General features: G+C 39.7%; 1 long non-coding RNA gene across 1 annotated transcript; it reads right to left on the reverse strand.

The window, feature by feature from the left end:
• Positions 1–9,319: 9,319 nt before the first annotated feature.
• Positions 9,320–19,906, reverse strand: LOC127575385 (uncharacterized). The gene is made up of 4 exons (XR_007957046.1): positions 19,890–19,906; positions 11,686–11,800; positions 11,531–11,595; positions 9,320–9,998 (listed from the first exon to the last, which is right to left on the reverse strand). It is a non-coding gene; the product is annotated as an uncharacterized LOC127575385 (long non-coding RNA).
• Between the last annotated feature and the right edge of the window lie 13 nt (positions 19,907–19,919).

Raw genomic sequence — 19,919 nt, forward strand, 5'->3', positions numbered from 1 at the left:
GAGAAGTGTCAGAAATAGTCCAAATGAAGTTGAGAGCAGGGTGGAAGTGAGTAGTGAAGATGGTAAAATTGATGAGTTCAGCTGAGGTTCAGGAAGCGGCACCAATGTGGTCATTGATGTAATGGCTAATTATTAAATAAAATTTAACACTAAACCAGACAAAGAGAAGTTGAAGCAGACTACCGAACGTATGGCTGAAGAAGTGGATTTGAAGGAGCATACTAAAAAAATGCAAGGTAAAGATGCAGAGGGTTTACAGGGGCAATGCCAGGTTTTTTTTTGGCATTGGAATAGAGCATTTAAAATTGGGGATTTGACACATAAAATTGGAGGAATGCAGGTATCTTGGAGGGCTACAAGTCTAGAGAAGATTACAGATACTGGAAGGGGTACGGCCAGGGAGGGATCTGAAAACAAGCAAGAGATTTTTAAAATAGGAGTATTGTTTAACCAGAAACTGATAGGTCAAAGAGCACAGAGTGATGTGTGAGTGAGAAATGGTGCAAACTAAGACCCAAACAACAGAATATCAGATAAGCTCAAGTTTGGGGAGGATGAATGAAGGAGGCTGAAAAGAGAAATATTCGAACTATGTCTTATGGGAACAAATGCATGGATGAGGATTTCAGCAGCAGAGGAACTAAGACAGATAGAGTTGGGTAATGTTATAACATTAGAAGTAGATTACAATTGTGTGGTTTGCAGCTCAATTCAGTTTTCTTCATTTACCAGGAGGGGAATGGCATCAATGGCTAGGAGAGGTAGGTGCTGATGAAAATAACTTTGGTCTTTATAATATTTTGTTACAGAGATAATAATCTAATACTAAATATTGAATAACGTGTCTGATAATTTATAGGTAATAGAGGTGTCAAGTAAGATTGAGTTGAGTTGCATCAGAAGATATGAAAACTGATGCTTTGTCATCAGATGATGTTGCAAAGAGGTAGCATGTAGATGAGAAACAGGAGTGGGATAAGGATAGATCTATGGGGGATATCAGAAGCAACTTGATGCCTCTAGCTGAGGATGCAAGTTGAAAATTTATGCTCTTGCTGCTGATGTGTTTTTGGACTATTTAAATCAAAAATATTTTGGTCATTATCCTTTTTTTTAGTTCAAGAGTTGTGTCGTTAGGCAATGGTGACTGTGTTCTGGGATATTAATGTATGGAATGAAGTTAGAATTCTGTGATTGTTATCTCTTCAGCTGAATCATGAATTCATGGTTTATGTGGGAGTCACAATGCATGTTTCTCAGTGAGTGGGTACTGCCTGACATTTTACGTTTCAGATAAAGGTTGCAAATGACTCATTCTAAGAGTGTTATAGTTATGCCATACTCAGCTCTGTTTTTAACAAGGATGCTTATAATTTCCAACAAATACCAAAACTGATATATTCTATCAGTTCCATTGAACAGGATCTTATGATATAAATCTGTCGAACTTGCTGAGGTATTAACTTTAGTGGGACATCAGGGTGAAAGGAAATTTCCAGCCATAATATGTTTTAACAGAGATGTGGTTTGCACATGTTACATAATTGATGAATGTTTCCCACTCAGCTCTCAGATTATACCTGCCTCTAGAAAGTTAACCTACGGAATTAGAACTCAGCCATGATAAAAATAATTGATAAGGTGTTATAGTGATTATTTTACAGAACAGGTAATAGAAAAGTATGCACTAATGATCTGGAGACATGAGTTAAAATCCCATCAAAACTGTGGGGAAATGTAAAAGCAGTTAATTAAAAAAAATCTGGAATAAAAAAGCAACTATCAGGGATAGTAACTGTGAAACTACCATTTGCGATAAGACACAAGTTGGTTCATTTAAAAAGGAAATCTGCCATTCTTAACTGGCCTGCTCAATTTTCAACTCCAGAACTATAGTATGCTGGTTCAGATCTGGTTGATCTTTGAGATGGACTAGCAATCCACTCAGTCCTAGGGTATATAACAAACAGGAAAAGGTAGAGAAGCTGCAGAGGAAATTTGCTGGGCTGTTGCCAGGAATGGAAAATTTTAGCTGTGAGAAAAGATCAGTTAAACTCAGATTATTTTCTTTGGAACCAAGCAAGCTGAAGGGAGACTTACTTGAGGTGTACGTGATTATGAGGATTCTAGACAGAGGAAATAAGAAGGACCTATTTTCCCTAGCTGAGATGTAAAAAACCAGGGGGCTTTGATTTGGAGTAATTGATAGAAGGGAAATGAAGATTTTTTTTAACCTAGAGGGTGTTGAGATCTGGAACACATTGCCTGTGGGTGGTAGAGGAAGTTTTAAAAAGACCTGGATGTGAACCAACACATCTGTGACCTGTGGGGCTGCAGATCAAATGCTGGAAGATGGGATTAGATTGGTAGTTACTTTTTAATTTAACAAGATGGGCTGAATGCTTCTCCTGTGTTGTAAATTCTCTTTCTCTGAAATGAGTCTCTTGATCCCCAAAATAAGAATAAAAGAATATAAAAAATATCTTCAAGAGTAGGCCCATTGAGCTCTCTCTGCAATGGAACAAAGTCGTGACTGACCTTTATCTCAATGCTACTTTCCTGCCCTGTCCCTATTTCCCTTGGTTCTTTATTGTTAAGAAATCTACCATTCTACTTTGAATGAAATCAATGACTGAGCCTCCACAGTTCTCCAGGATAGAAAATTCAAAAATTCATCACCCCCTAAGTAAAGGAATTTCATTCCTAAATAGCCTACCCATTATTTTGAGACTGGTACATCCAGCTGTAGACTTTTTATCCAGGGAAAACATCTTCTTTCTATCTACCCTGTTGAGCTCTCTTAAAAATTCTATGTTTCAATGAGGTCACCTTGCATTCTTCTAAATTCTAAATAGAGGTCTAGCCTACTCAATCTCTCCTCGTATGATGAACTTGATTCCCAAGAACCAGGCTGGTGAATCTTTGCTGCACTACCTCAATAACAAGGACATTCATTTTTGTAGGTAAGGGGACCAAAATTGTACACAATGCTCCAGGCACGGTATCACCAAGGTCATATATGATTATAGTAAAACACCTTTACCCTTGTACTCAAATCACCTTGCAGTAAAGGCTAACACATCATTTGCCTTTCTAATTTTCTGCTTAGCTTTCAGCAAGTTGTGTACAAAGGCAGCCAGGTCCCTTTGAACATCATTTCTCAATCTCCCACTTTTAAAAAAGAAATCAGCATTTCTGTTTTTACTTCCAAAGTGGATAACTTCACATTTTTCCACATTGTACTCCATCTAACAAACTGTTTCCCACTCACTTATCTAATTCCCATTGAAACCTCTTTCCTTCCTCATCACTTTTCTATATCCTTTGATAGTTTTACCAAACAAAAATCAATCAATCTCAGCTTTGGAAATCTCAATTGACCCAGCATCCATGACCTTTTGGGGAAAAGATTCAGAATTTCACCACTATTGCATGATTGAAATGCTTACTGGCCCAACTACAGAATTATTTTATGTCAGTCTTTAGGTTTTTCTCATGGGAGTCAATTTATCTCATGGTTCCTCCAAGGTCAGTATGTATGAGATATAAGAGTATATGTGATAGATGTAATTCAGAGGTGGCTTCCCTGACACATATGTTTTGGTCCTGTCCTCTTTTGGAAAAATATTGGAAAGACATTTTTAACATTATTTCAACTGTATTGAATATTGATTTACAACCTCACCCAATCACTGCAATTTTGGGGCTACCAATGATGGAATCTGGCCACTTATCTGCTGCTGCTTGTCGTATGGTTGCCTTTGTTACATTAATGGCCAAGCGATCCATTTTGTTTAAATGGAAGGATTCAATACCTCCCACTACTTTTCAATGGTTTTCTCAAACTATATCATGTTTAAACTTAGAAAAAATTAGGAGTAGCACTGTTGATTCTTCGCTTAAATTTGAGGAAGTTTGGAGTCCATTCATTCAATATTTTCATATGATATAGATCCCTTTTCAATAACCTTTGAACTTAGAGGAGCGGAGTTGACGGCATAATAATGCTCTTTGTTCATCGAGAAATATCAGTCCAGTTTTCTTTTCTTTTGAAATTTTTTTTTAGTTTGTTTCATTTTATTACTTATAATCTTTTTTTCGATTTGGGTTTTTTTTAATATAATAAATCTTTTTCTTTCTCTTTTTGATTTTTTTTTTGTAATATACTCATTTACCAAGAAACCGTGGGGCCTAGAATATATTTTTTATTCTTTATGACTATATATGTCATGATTGTCCTCCCAATCTCTTTGTATTATGTGTATAATTACCGATGTTATATGTATTAATCTGTATTAATTTGAAAATTAATAAAAAGATTAAAAAAGAGATATAAGAGTAGTGCTCGAAATATTCAGATAATGCAGCATCCATGCAGAGAGAAACCAATTAAGTGTTTCTTGCTAGTGATCCTTGTTAGAATGTGAAATAGTTTCAAATGTAAAAGATTTGAGCAAGAACAAAGGCAGAGAAAATGGCATCGGGGTTGCAGGGAGGTGGGGTTGGGTAGGGGAGAGTGTAGTGAGATGACAAAAGGACAAAAAAAGGAAGATTTGCGTTAAGTGAAAGGCAGGACTGATTAATTGATAAACTAGATGATGGTGCATGACAAAAGTGCTGAAGTAAAAAACAAATGATGAGTCCAGCAGAACTGGAAGTGGCAGCAGCTAACTCATAATGGCACTTCCTGCAGAGCAAACAGTAACAATAGCTTTGAATTTCTAGGTCTTAAATATCCCATTTATCATGTTGGCATTACTGCACAACATGATAGAATGTGTCCTCAATGTGAAGAGACTTTGTCTTCACTAGGACTGTCCTGCAGTCACTCTGTGGCATACTGCAGTGAAGAGATGGATCTGAAACAAGGTCAAGTAATTTTACCCCTAGCATTGCTTTTTCTAACTACCTGTGCTCCTGTTACATCCTTCAGGATTTAGCCAGATTGGAGAGCAGTTGTACGAGCGAGCCATTGTTGGCGATAGGTCTTGACAATTTCTACCAAGAGTACATTGTGTACAATTATCCCCATTCCAAGTGGTGCTTGCCACAGGGAAGCACTGACTTATCATCCAAGGGAGTCAATATGTAGTAGCTATTATGTGTATTGCAATTACCACAATCTATAACCATTGCTGATCCTCAATTTAACATTACCATCAAGCCAAGGGATTGAACCTGGTTCGATGAGGAATGTAGAAGAGCAATAGCAGCACCAACGCCAGATATAACTAAATATGAAGTGCCAAACCAATGAGGCTATAATAAAGAATGAATTGTGTGCTAAATGGCAGAAGCAGCATGCTATGGACAGAGCTAAGCATTTCCAAAACGAATGAACTAGATCAAAGCTCTGTAATACTGCCACATCCAGTTATGAATGGTGGTAAACATGGTTTCATAAATATCTCTGACCTCAATGATGTCAGATGCCAGAACATGAGCACAAGAGATAAGTACGAGGTGATTACAACCATCTTCTGCCAAACGTGCATAGTGCATGGATCATCTTAGTCTCCTTCTGAGGACCCCCAATATAGAAGTTGAACTTCAGTCAATTTGATTCACTCCACAAGATATATTAAAAAAATGACAAGAGTACATTAGGTGTAAGCAAAGGCTTTGTGCCTGCATAACATGTTGGCTGCAGAGTGAAGACTTGCTCTAGAACTAAATGTGCCTCTAGCCAAGCTGTTCTAGTAGTGCTACAATATTAACACCCACTCAACAATGAGGAATAATTTATTTACTGAACCACAGCAAACAGCATAGTAAGCATTTATAGATATGCAGTCAAATATACAGTAAAAGATCACATCAGTCATGTTCAGAACAGCATTTTGCTCTATGAAGGTAACCGTGTAAGTTCTTGTCCAACTTTGTTAAAGAGCTTACCATTTAAGGTAGATCATTTCAGATCCTGATAACACCCTGAGTGAAAAAGAAAATCATCCACCCTCCAGCTCCAGAAATCTGGAATAGGTAGATTCTCTTAAGATAAATTTTAGCCATTTGATCTTCAGGCACATGCCTGGACATGGTTGTCAATAAATACTGCATGATTTTTCAGCATAAATGGCAATGATGCTTCATTCCCTGATGAGCTCAATGCCTTTTATGCACGCTTTGAAAGGGAGAATAACACTACACCTGTGCGAATCCCCACAGCACCCGGCGACCCTGTGATCTCTGTCTTAAAGGCCGATATCAGAACATCCTTCAAGAGGGCAAACTCTCACAAGGCGTCAGGCCCCGACAGTGTACCTGGCCAGGTACTGAAAACATGTGCCAACCAACTGGCTGGAGTGCTCAAGGACATCTTCAACCTCTCACTGCTGCAGTCTGAGGTTCCCACCTGCTTCATAAGGACATCAATCATACTGGTGCCCAAGAAGAGCAGGGTGAGCTGCCTCAATAACTATCACCCGGTAGCACCCACATCTACTGTGATGAAGTGATTTGAGAGGTTGGTCATGGCTAGAATTCTCCTGTCTGAACAAGGACCTGGACCTGCTGCAATTCACCTACCGCTGCAACAGGTCTACAGTGGACGCAATCTCATTGGCTCTCCACTCTGCTTTGGAGCACCTAGGCAACTGAAAAACATATGTCAGGCTGCTGTTTATCGATTACAGCTCAGCATTCAACACCGTCATCCCCATAGTATTAATCACCAAGCTTAAAAACCTGAGCCTCTGTACCTCCTTCTGCAACTGGATCCTCGACTTCCTTATCAGGAGACCACACCAAGTGCAGATCGGTAATAACAGCTCCTCCTCGCTGACAATCAATACAGGCACACCTCAAGGATGCGTGCTTAGCCCACTGCTCTACTCTCTCTACACTCATGACTGTGTGGCTAGGCACAGCTGAAATGCCTTCTATACATTTGCAGATGACACCACTGTTGTTGGTAAAATCTCAGATGGTGATGAGGAGGCGTACGAGAGTGAGATAGATTGGCTGGTTGTGTGGTGTTGCAACAACCTTGTACTCAACATCAGCAAGACCAAGGAATTGATTGTGGACTTCAGGAAGGGTAAGTAGGGAGAACATACACCAGTCCTCATTGAGTGGTCGGTGGTGGAAAGGGTGAGCCGCTTCAAGTTCCTGGGCATCAACATCTCGGAAGATCTATCTTGCGCCCAACACACTGATGCAATCACAAAGAAGGCACACCAGTAGCTCTACTTCGTTAGCAGTTTGAGGAAATTTAGCATGTCACCAAAGACTCTTACAAATTTCTATAGATGTATTGGTTAGGGTTAGGGTTAGTTGCATCACAACCTGGTAGTGAGGCTCCAATGCACAGGATCGCAAGAAGTTGTAGAGGGCTGTAGACTCAGCTAGCTCCATCAGTGGCACAACCCTCCCCACCACTGAGGGCATCTTCAAGAGGCAGTGCCTCAAGAAGGCGGCATCACTAAGGATCCTCACCATCCGGGACATGCCCTCTTCTTGTTACTACCATTAGGGATGAGGTACAGGAGCCTGAAGACCCACACTCACTGATCTAAGAACAGCTTCTTCCCCTCTGCCATCAGATTTCTGAATGGTCCATGAACACTACCCCACTTTTTTTGCACTATTTATTTTTGTAACTTACAGTAATTTTTATGTCTTTGCACTGTACTGCTGCTGCAAAACCACAAATTTCACATCATATAAGTCAATGACAATAAATCTGATTCTGAATCTCTATGGTTATTAGTGGATGGAAAGTATCATAGGAAGAGCATAGGCTGGGTGTTGGGAATTGGGGTGGGGGTTAGGGATTGTTGGTGTTGGTCTAGCATAAGCTTACCTTTGCCCCCAATAATCATTAAACTCATTAAGGGTGTGTGGAAATTTCAAAGCAAAAGCTGCAGATCTGGAAATCTGAAATAAAAAGAGAAAATGCCAGAAATATTTAGAAGGTCAAGCGGCATCTGGGGAGAGGAAAACAGAGTTAACATTTCAGGTCAATCTAAAATTAGGAAAAGTTGGAAATCAAATGTTTTAAGGTGCAGGGAAAAGGGGAGAGGTGGAGAGGAAAAGGAATGTTTGTAATTGAGTGAAGACAAAGAGAGATTGAGTTACAACAAAAGATGGTGTTTTAGGCTTAGAGATGGTGATTGAGGCCTCTTAATTGCCGCTGAATTGTCCAAAGATGTAAATGAAAGGAGATGAATGAGGACAGAGGAGAGCAAAAACAAAAACAGTGCTGAAACTGCGAGATACAAGACACTGCAGTTGCTGGGAAACCTGGATTTCCAGCATGAAGGATGTGAGGAATTGGTGTTTGTTAAGTGCCTCTCCAAAAGCCATCAAATTTCAAATCCTGCTTATGCCTCAGCTTTCCAAGAACTGTTGACCTCTGGACCTACTCTCTTGATTTGTGCTCCTGCTGGATAAAGCTTTGCACCAGCATTGTAAATTCATAAAATTTAGCTTAATAAATGTGGATATTGGAACACCTGGTCTGGCAAAGCAGTTAGGTAACATTTCTCCAGCTAGCTATCCTGCCTCAGCAGAAATTTCACTTGACAGCTGTTAAATCTGAAATGGGAGTGGAAAAATCTTACAGTACTAGAGGCCAAATTTGTGATGGCAAATATTTAGGAGACAAATTTTTGCAAGTTATTAATAAGTATGAATTGATAATGCAGAACAATAAGATTAATAATAGGATGGCAAATGAGAATAATTTTTACAGTTCCCTTGTTCAGTACCAAGATATTCATATAAAACAAAATTCCCAAATTAAATTTGCATTTTGCCACCAAGAAAATTCTGTTTGGACAACTATATTTCAATGTTAGTAGTGCAAAGGGAAGGCAATTGGTACTGTTTTGTACTTTGTGCATCAAATCCTTTCCCCCTCAGCTATCTCCATCAGATTTATTTTGATTGTTTGTAAAGGCTAAAAATAATTTTACAGTCATAAGGCATTTACACGGTTATCTCCTGATATTCCCAAATCCCAGATTTCAACCAAATAAAGACCCATTTTTTGATAGAGACTTGGAAACATGCCAAGTAGCTGTTTTACGTGTTAAAGTTTATTAAGAACTTAGGGGTTTATCACTCGATTTATGAGTAACGAATTTGAGATAATGTTTTTGTAAAAAGGAAGGGGCAGTGAGATTTCTTTCCAATGAAGTTACCTAATCTAAATTTATTAAACTGCTCATCATCCATATCCTTCAGCATTTGTCTTTTTCAAGCAACTGTTTAACTACTTTCATAGGAGAAATTCCAGGACTTGAGAGAATGGCTTAGTAGGAATGATTGGCCAACAGATTATCCTCTCTTTTCAAAAGATTCAAAGGGGCTAAAACAGAATTATGAAATCTTAAACAGTTGGATCCTAGCAACATTTTTTGTTAGATCAAATTTAAATATAAGAACTTCAGTCAATTTGTGTCAGATTATAGACACATTTCCCAATTTATTTTTATTGTATCCAAAGGAATAAAATGGTTATCACCTTATTATAACTAATTATCTTATTGTTGAACCTTGCTGAATACAAATTTAACAGAAACACTAACATCCTTGACATTGAGGAGATCCAACAGGGATTGGGTGATTGCTTTCCTAACACCTGTCTTCACTCAGCAAGCATGGCACTTGCCATTTTAATTCTTTATCCCACTTCCACCTGAACTGCTCAACATTCAAAATAAAGCTCAAAAGAAGAATGTCAAAAAGCAAAATACTGCAGATGCTGGAAATATATCCTTTTTAGGCACTTTGCAACATTCTGGATCCAATATCAAGTTTAATCATTTTAGATCATACCAGTCTTCCCATTCTTCACAAGCCAAGTGCTGGTGATGATTCTCCTGTTGCCATTTACAGCAGCTGTAGATCTACCATTTGTTTCTTTGTTCACTCCATTCATATGACCTTTTATCATTGAAATGACTCCTGCCTTCCTCACCATTGCAAGCCTTCTCCTTTGTTCTTCATACCCCTCCCCACTTCACCGTTTGCATCTGCAACATTTTACAATTCTAAAAAGAAACAAACAACATGAACATTTAAAAAATCAAAAAAACTGCAGATGTTGGAAATTTACTCTCTCCATAGGAATTGCACATTTTTGGAACTTCCAGTTTACATAGGAAGAGATTCTTGCAGTGTGATAATAGCAAGAGGGAAATCAAAGAACTGGAACTCCTCCATTCACCACACCCCCACATAACCACTACACCAGTGCATGTTAACAAGATTCAAATTAATGTAAAAGGAAATAATTGTAACCATGCTAATTGGGTGGTTGAACTATTAAAATTTGCCAGCAGGTTTACCCCTCCATAGTGGTCTTTATGGAATGTCCTTGTGGCCTTGTGGGTAAAAGAAACTGTGGATCCTGCCGGATTGTTCCCTGAACAGACTGTCAAAGTCATTTGGCAAAATACCTCATTACCAGGACACTGCCCCGAGGAACTCCTGCAGTGATTTCTTGGGCTGGGATGATTGATCCACCATGATATGATCCAACTGTTGAAGTGTTTTACTCACTGACTTCAGTTTTATTTGGACACTTTGATACCGTACTCTGTCAAATGCTGCCATGATGTTAAGTACAATCACTCTTACCTCATCCCTAGACTTCAGCTCTTTGGCCCATGAGTGGTCTGCTGGCAAGAGAGTGCCACTTGACAGCACTGTCAACAGTCACGCAAACATTGTCTGCATCTGCAGCATGATGACTGATATTGGGATGATATTGGTTATGTAGTTGAATAATTTCTGATTTGTGCCGTAGATTAGCTCAACTTCCACTTTCTTTGGCAGTAATCTTCTTCTAAATTTCATCCAATGCCACTCTTTACTTCATTTTACCCATTTAAAAATATCCTTGTCCTTCCCTTATTTTTGTTAGGCAACACTCTGGGATAAGGATGACCTGCTTCCAGTCCAGCTCAGGAGGTCCTGAGGCAACTATGATGATTTTCCTTAACACCAGTCTGCACTGAAATTGGGTTTATTTTGGACTCATTGGTTACAATCATAGTTTGCATGGTATCATGTAGAATATTTAGGATGGAGATGAAACTCTGAAAGCAGCCAAATTTCAGAAGGATTCTCCACAGTCCCTCTCGACTGCAGAGTGAATGGCTCCTGCGAGCCTAATAAAGACCAAAGGCCACATACAGTGGTTGATGCTGCAAGCACATGAAGGCAGAGGTCCAAAAGAAAATCTGTGAGCTAAAGAATATTTGGTGGATGGAAAGAGTGCAGGACATCCCCCAACTTGCTGATAACCATAATATGCATGGATACTTCAGCACTTTCTAGACCTGTTTGTGCCTGGAACATCCAATAGCCCACCTTGTTGAGAGCCAAGAGGGGAGGAAAGCTTATTAAGTATAGTGAAGCAATTGACCCCATTGGAAGGAGCATATCAAAAAATTCTTCAATACTCTGTCCTTGATTGAATTTCTTTGACTCCATCTTAGCAAATTATTTGGTACACTCTTGCTGTCACCCGAAACTGATAAGAAACTGAAAAACAAGAAAAGCACACAGAGCAGTTTACCTGTTGCAATTATATGGCTGGGCAGAGAAGAACTTCAGACAAATTCACAGCCCCACCTCTCACATCTAGATAAAGGAGAACATGCCAAGGGACATAAGCGTCAGTGTAATAGTGACCACCTTCAAGAAAAAGAGTCGTTCAATTGTCATACCTACACAGGAGCATCCCTCTTGTCTGCCACAGGGAAAGTAATCATAAATGACCTCCTCAACTGCCTCCTCCAGTGTTCAAAGAGTTGTTCTCAGAATCGTGGTGTGAATTCCATCAATCCTGAGGCATAAAGGACATGATCTTCAGCATCCGACAATCCCACTTTCCCACATTCAGCCTCAAATATTTTATATACCAACATGTACGGTAGACAACTTCCTTTAGAGTGCCATAGGAATACAGAACTAAAAGTTGGCAACTATCCTAATTGGTACCACTGGGAATCTGATCAGAATGCTGGAAGATTAAATACGGGCAAATTTTTTCCTTCACTTTTTGGCAGATGATTAAAAATAATGTTTTTCAATTCTGGAGAAACTGGAGGAGGATTTGACATGCTGGAAACTGTATAAAGCTTTTGGAACAGTGACAGCTGTTCTGTATACACATATTTTGAATGTATTTTGGGGGAATGGGTGAAGGATAGAAGAGGAAGATGCAATTACATTTGCATAATGCACAGACCAGAGTTGGCAGATGACTTAGTATAAAATCATCATGAAATTCTTCTGTTGGCTAATATTGCTCCATGAGCAAAACAGGAGTAAAAAAGGAAGAAATTGTAAGGTGATAAATAACCCACCAGTCCTCATTGTTTACAATTGTATAGTATCTCTGTTCATTGGACTAATTGCAATTGTTAAACCCCTGAGAAATGAAAGTTAACTTACCTTGCCCAAACCTCTTGTGATTTTATGTTGCCATATATTTGGTTATAGCCCCAGCAATTTTTGAATCCAAGGTAATTTGCGATACACAATCAATTAGAGGTACACTGGAGCTTTGGGTTAAGGTATGTTTCTGACATTGCAGTTGTATTGATGCACATGTGGTGTCTCTGCTTTGAATTGTTTGATCCAGGATGGGGTGTGAGGCATTGGGGAAAGAAAGGAGCAGTGGGTGTTAGGAAGACTAGATATTAGTGCAAATTAAATTTGGAGACATAGATTAAAAAAAATCCTGGGTGCATCTCCAATAGACTTCATTGAACAGTGGTTCCATAGGAAGCTATGCCTAAGCAGTTAGACCCTTATTAATTGGTACCCTAATGTGGGGTTGGGAGGGGGTTGGACAGCCCAACAAGGGCTAAATCATTAATTGTATTATTGTTTTGTGCATTACATGCCCTTACCAAAAACAGAGTGTGTACCAAGGAAAAGTATCTGGATGAAGCAGAAGAGTTGCAGCAGGATAGTTCTATTGTTGTGATAATGCATACAATAGTTTGTAAGATGTAAAATGGTGCAGTCTTCTGTCTCAAAAAATTGTATGATGTGACCTCTCCTGCAACCTACGCCTTAAAAGTATATATGATTAATGTCAATTGGCTAACTATGATGTTTGCAATGAGTCCCTTGAGACTATGGAGGATCTGCGATCTATGAATGTCACCGACCCAGATTCAAAGAAAATATTTACTTTTTATAGAGTGCCTTTTATGGCTCTTTGAGGATGTCTTGGTGGATTTGATACATAAGTATCCACATAAACATTGCACAGAAAAGCAAATCCTTTTATATGTGTTTAATGCCTCCCATCTGATTAAATTTCTCTTCTAAGGCAGTCCCTCAGGACTGAGGATGACTTGCTTCCACTTCAGCTCTATGGGTACCGAGGTGACTGATGAGGCCAGTGTGGGACCTAGAGGCTCTGCTGAGATGCTTGGTCTGCCAGGAGGGTGGGTTGTATGGGAGGTGATGCACACCTTCTGCCATTTATGCTGGACTTCTGGGTGGACTCGAGGAATATTCCACCTCCATTTTGAGCAGGTGCATGAGGATTCAGGGATATTTTACATTTTTTTCAGGAAGGCTTTGAGGACATCCTTGAAATCATTTCCTCTCTCCACCTGATATTTTCTTGTCTTAACAGAGTTTGTAAGGATTGTCTATATCAGTGGTTTGATGTTGGACTCTTAAATATGATGTCCTGCCTATCAGAACTGAGTGTAATCAGGCCTTCAATGTTGAGGATATTGACATGGCAGAAGAGTTTGACATTGGTTCATTTATCCTGTCAGTGAATGTGGAGGATTTTGTGGAGAACAGTATTGGTGGTTCACCCCAGTGCTTTAAGGTTCCTGCTGTAGGTAGTGCATGACTCAGAGGCTTACAGGAGGACAGGGACCACTGCTGCCTAGTAGATCATAAGGTGTGTGCCTGATTTAAGAACTTGATGTTCAAACATTCTTTTCCTCAGATGGCCCAAGACTCTGCTAGTGGACTGAAGGAGGAATTTTGGACCTTCATTCTCACAGGGTAATTTTGTGCAGCTGGGACCGAAGACCTTTGTTTGGCAGATGTTAAGATCCATTCTCTCGTATGCTTCAGTGAACGAGGCAATAATGACTTGGAGCTTAACCTCCTAATTTGTATATATATGGAAGCATAATCTGCATACTGAAGCTTGAAAACTAAAGTTGGAATGACTTTGATTCTGGAAAGGAGGTGATGAGGGTTGAGCAGGTTCTCATGTGTTGTGTAATTAGTTCCACTCCAGCAGGAACATTACTGAGATGTAGCATTCTGGTAAGAAAGATTGAAAGAATGTTGGGGAAATGATGCAGCCTTGCTTGATATCACTCTGTATTGTAGTGGACCTTTTGATTAAGATCACTGCTTCAATGCTATCACATGGCAGAAATAAGATGGAGATAAATTACTGTTAGCAATCAAATTGGAGAAGTCTGTCTTGGATAATGGAATCAAACAGCTTTCTAATGCCTGTGAATAGCAGTTCATGCTGCTTCCTCATTCTTTTGGAATTGACAAGCAGGGGGTCATGCAGATTGTGCCTCTGAATGGACAGAATCCACACTGCAAAGTGAGGAGCAGATCTTTGGCCACTGGAGGAGGTGGTTGAGGGGAATCGTGGTGATAACTTGCCCTATGCCAGACAGCAGCTAAACCTTTCTGTTGTTAGCACAATCAGATTTGTCTCTTTTTTTGATGGTCACAATTATAGCAACTCTCACGTTCTCAGGGCTGTGCTTCTCTTTCCAGATGTGTGAGATGAGGTTGTGAATTTGTGAATTTGATACTTAAGTTCTTCTCTGTCAAGTTTTAGAGTTCCAACAGATATGGGGTCTGTGTTCAAGGTCTAGTTGTTTTTCAGTTGGCATAGGCCTTCTTGTTCAATGTCAGTGGTGAGGCTGGACCTAAAGGTTTCTTGTGGAGTGAAGTCAAGGACGCATGCATCAAAGACAGAGTCACAAACAAGTGCTCTTTGAAGTTCTCCCTCTGTGGACACTGACCACTTCTTTGTACTTGATAGGTTCACCCTTGTTTTTGGCTCCCTGCAGAGTAAGGCTTTGAGTGCTTGGATTTTCATAGGACTTACAGCTCATTCTTTCTTGCCTGAAAATATTGTGCAATTATATTATTGTACTTCTGGACACATCTGTGATATCTCAGCTTCCAACCAACATCTGGATAGTACAGTGAGAGCCCAAACTTTAGAACATGCAGACTCAGTGTGCTTCTCGTAATCCCTGCTGTTATCATGGCATGAGATACTAATGTTCAGATACCAGTCCAACATTTTTTTCCTGCAACAGATTGTTAAGAATGCTGTTTCCCCAGGAGAGTGGCAGTGGCTCTACAGAGCAAGAAGCTGCCCTTCTCTCAAGTTTGACAGCTATCTTGGCCTCTGGGGAACTGGTCCTAGAGTTACCATTGTACCCTATCCTGAATGCAGCCCACACATGACCAGTGTCTCATTATGTCCAGAAGCTATCCTCTATGTGCAGAGTTTGTATCTGAGTTGCGGCTGCAAGTTTGAAATATTTCTTCATTACCTCTGTCTTTTTGCTATTGTACCTGTTGCTCTTCTACCGTTAATCTGGCCTGGATGCTGTTCCTCAGTTCTCACAAGTGTAGGGTTGTGATGGAAAGTAAACATATTGTTGATATGACCTATAACCTCAAAATCAGAAGAGATTGTGTAAAAAGAAAGATTAGTTGTGGGGATACAATTATTTTCCAAGATTTCAGCCCCACTCCTGGCCTCGGGAATGGTTGCTACAATATTTGTGACATCACTTTCGTCACGGGGCTTCGGGCCTGCTGTCAAGCTGATCTCCCTCCTGGTAGCAGTTTCCACCATCTTGTCCCGCAAAAGAGTAAGAAGTGCAGCACAAGTATCTTACTTTGTGCTTCAGTGGTGTGACTGCATAGTCATGGTTGAAGAGCTCAGATGTATAGTATGAGATGTGATCATGAGACTTGCAGCAGCAATGCTAAGCATGTGAGAATGAGGTGAACCCATTGATATTAGGGATGTGCCCCAATTGATAGAAAATGATTGCATGTGAGTAACAAGGATGTCTAACATGCAAGAATAAATGGGATTGTTAGTGCAGTTAGTAAGAAATAGCACTTGAATTTGCATTCACATCCCAACCATTCATGTATGTTCAATGAATGTTTTGCGCCAACACATCCAGATCTGCTACAAGCAAAACATAACTTTCTGGCCCCACTGCCTTCTAAACATGTGACTGGAGAGCTATCTCAGAAGATCAACATCTCTTATCCTCTCAGTTTCCTCTATCTAGACCTCCACTGTAGGGTATGAAAATATCAGAGCTTGCTCCCTCCCATGTTGTGTTAATATGAACTCCTTCTAGGAACAACCTGGAAAAGAAAGCTAACTCAGTGCTTTCTCTAGTGCAGTTTTCCTAAATTCTTTCCCTGCCTCCCTCACTCCCAGCTCCAGTATCATGCATGATGAACTTATGTTGTTACTGATCACTCAAACAGAGGTTATCCAACAGTTAGCTCTACCATTTCACTTCACATTGTATAGCAGAGGTCAAAGACAAGCTGGACTTGGCACTGACACCATGGGTGGGTGCGCTGTGCATCTGGCTCCTCAGCTTTATGCCAGCTGGGTAAGGATGACAGATTTCATTCCTTGAAGGACATTAGTAAAGCAGATGGTTTTACAACAACCTGATGGTTTCATGGTTACCGTTGCTGAGTCTTTAATTTCAATCTATTTAATTAGTTGAATTTAAATTCCCCAGCTGACATAATGGGATTCAAACTCATGTCACTGGATCAATGGTTTAGAACTTGGGCTGTTAGTCAGTAGCTTAACTGTTATCTTATGAAATACTGATGACACCAAGTTATACTTCAACAACATTTCTGCTCACCCTTCCACTATCTCCAAGTTGATTGGATCTCTGGCATCCAGTACCAAACAACATTTCCTCCGCTAAATATCGGCAAGACCGAAACTATTATATGATAAGTTTTGTTTGACAATGTTCAATACTACCGTGAGACACTTTGGGCTGTTTTTCAGTGTTATGATTAGTTTTTGTTTTGTTTTCCACATCAGAATGAATTTCACAATGAACTTTCATTTTATATTGCTGCTGCAGTGTACCTGTCCTTCAGAACTCATAACATTGCCCCATTTCTGTACTGCCCTATCACTCAGCACTGCAGTTAGTATTGCTCGCACACTGAGATTGTATTAATTTCTGGGCAGTCTAAATTTGATTTTGCCTAACTCTAGTATCCTGCATTGCAATTCCATATTCCAATCCATAAACCAATTTTCAGGGAGTAATCAAATTTAACTCCTTTGATGCCAGAGCCTAAAGCTAGGGGCCATAATGTTAAACTTAGAACAAGGCATTGCATGGTGTCGTCAGGAACTACCTGTTCAATTAGTTGTGCAAATCTGGAATTCGGAAAAGTTTCTGAGACTTTGTCAATTAAACACTTCAAAAGTGAGGTTAACACAATTCCTACAATTTCACATTTGCATTCGTTCTAGAATTGTGTTCTCTTGCAACACAGTTATGAGGTAGACTATCTCTGCCAATGCCTTTTGTTGTTGGATTAAAAATTTTCATGCAAGCTACCTTCTCCATCTCTGAGGTTTAAGCCTGCAGCATGAATAATAGGTCAGAAGCACTTATCGAATGAGCCACCTCCTCAGAGACATGAAGTGGGAATTGTGCGTGGGCTTCCTAGTAATTTAACCAAGGTGTGTTTGCCTGAAGGTTTTCAGTAATCACTTCCATTACCTTTCTGACAAACCGACTTGCTTACCTTTGGTACATTCATTGTAGCCACTGCCTTATTAAGGAAAAGGTAGTTCAATAAAGTATCTGACTTTGCTTGTGTCATTGACTTCTATCGTCTGTTTATCAGTTTTATTCTTCCTCTTTTCTTTGATATCGCAATATTCTCATAATAAAAGAAGACTGCCAAGAAAAATTGGATTTTGCATTTACGAAAGGCCTATTGAAATGGTAATAAGCTAGGCAGTTAAATCTCTCATTCAAAAGATGGTACCTCCAACAAAGCAGTATTCCTTCAGTACTGTAATGAAATATCAGACTAAATTATGTACTCTTTCAGGGAATGGGCAATGAGCTCAATAACACCCTGATTCAGATGACATTGCTGGCCTATATATTAGCTACCAGAATTAAGAATCCAGATGTGACTAATTGCATTTTTGATTCATAAATAAGGCATGAGTAAAAAACCATCTTTAGACCTATTCACATAAGCCTATTATTTAACATTGTACATTTGTCAGTAAGGCACAAAGAAGAGGATGAATATGTGAGACTTTGATCATCATTAAATGCCTTTTTGCTTCAGTTACTGATAAATGGTAGATGCTTGCTAAATATGCTTTTACCCATATGCAAAAATGTTTTCTACTAAAATTAACACATATGACTAAAAGAGCATCACTATTACCAGTCAATTTCTATTAAAATTATTTTTATATAACAAGCCACAGTTTTAAGGGATATAAAGCTTCTGTCCAATATGGTATAATACTATACATAGAAAGCAGATCCTTCAATTCACTGTGTATGGTACCTTGGGCAATTGATGGATAATTAGAAACAAGCAGAACTGGATCTAACTAATTAACAAATGCAGTAATGGAAGTCAAGAATTATAGACGTTTACAGCACAAAAGGAGGCCATTTGGTCCATTGAGAGCATTTTAGCCAAAAAGCCTACCTTAATCTGCAGCAATATAGCTAAAGGCATATCAGATGCTCATCAAAGGCTTTTTTTCTAAATATGTGATGTATGTTTCTTTCAGTCAGTGTTCCAGACCCCCATTGCTCTTAAAGCGGGGAAAACATCAACTCCCCCTCTAATCCTTCAGCCAATCACGGTAAAACTCGTTTCTCCTCTATTGACTTTTGTGCTAGAAGACGATGCTTCCTATCAACTCTAGGCCTCATGATTTTATACCGTAATTAAACCTTTCTCATTCTTCTCTATTTCTGAGAAAACAACTCTCATTTGTTACTCTTAACTAAAAATTTCCAGCCTAGGCAACCTCCTTGTCAACCTCCTCTATATTCTCTCCACTGCTGTCACATCCTTCCTGTTGTTTGCATGCCCGACACCAGACTCCTGAAACAGGCGCTCTTTGCCAAGTTCTGTTGTGGGAGGAGATTACCAGGCAGACAGAGAGGGGAAAAAAAAACAAGGAAATACTCAAAACTTCCCCGAAGAAGTGCGATATCCCCATGGGTTCTGGGAACCTCCTTGCACAATCAGTGGAAGGAGCAGAGCACCTCCAAACTAATCCCCAGCCGCCTCCCCCTTCAGCCACCTCTTGACTGGAAGAGTCTGCATTTCACGCATTGGCCTTCTTTAGCCATCTCAGAATCCACAAAAACAATGAGGAAGTAAGTCATCCTCGATCCCGAGGGATTGTCTGACAAGAAGTACTGATGCGATCTGTACTAGTTCTGTACATCTCTTAAAACAGAAATAAAAGTAGTACAACAAAGAAAAGCTCCCAAGTATTTTGCGTATAGCAGACATCGTTACAGATGCGATTGGAATGCTTTGTCCGTGGCAGAGATCCAAGTTATACCTCCACAATAACCAGAAGGAGCAGTACTGTGGGCGAACTGAATTATTACACCTATCTTTCTGTGTCTGGCTCTGCATTCTACTTTATCGTGCAGGATATTCAGTAGCCTTGCAAAGGTCTCAGGCAATGTTCCATAAGTTTAAAATAGGTCCACTTTCCACTCGTAAAGTGCCAGACTGCAACTTCAACCTAACCCCACCTCGGCCATAAAAACTTGCTAGCGGGAAGATGGGGGAGGGGGCGGGGGGTGAAAAGAGACGGTCACTATTACCTCGCTGCTGATTGGCGGACAGAACCCACC

This window comes from Pristis pectinata, chromosome 10 (assembly GCF_009764475.1).
Source record: "Pristis pectinata isolate sPriPec2 chromosome 10, sPriPec2.1.pri, whole genome shotgun sequence".
Lineage (NCBI taxonomy): Eukaryota > Metazoa > Chordata > Chondrichthyes > Rhinopristiformes > Pristidae > Pristis > Pristis pectinata.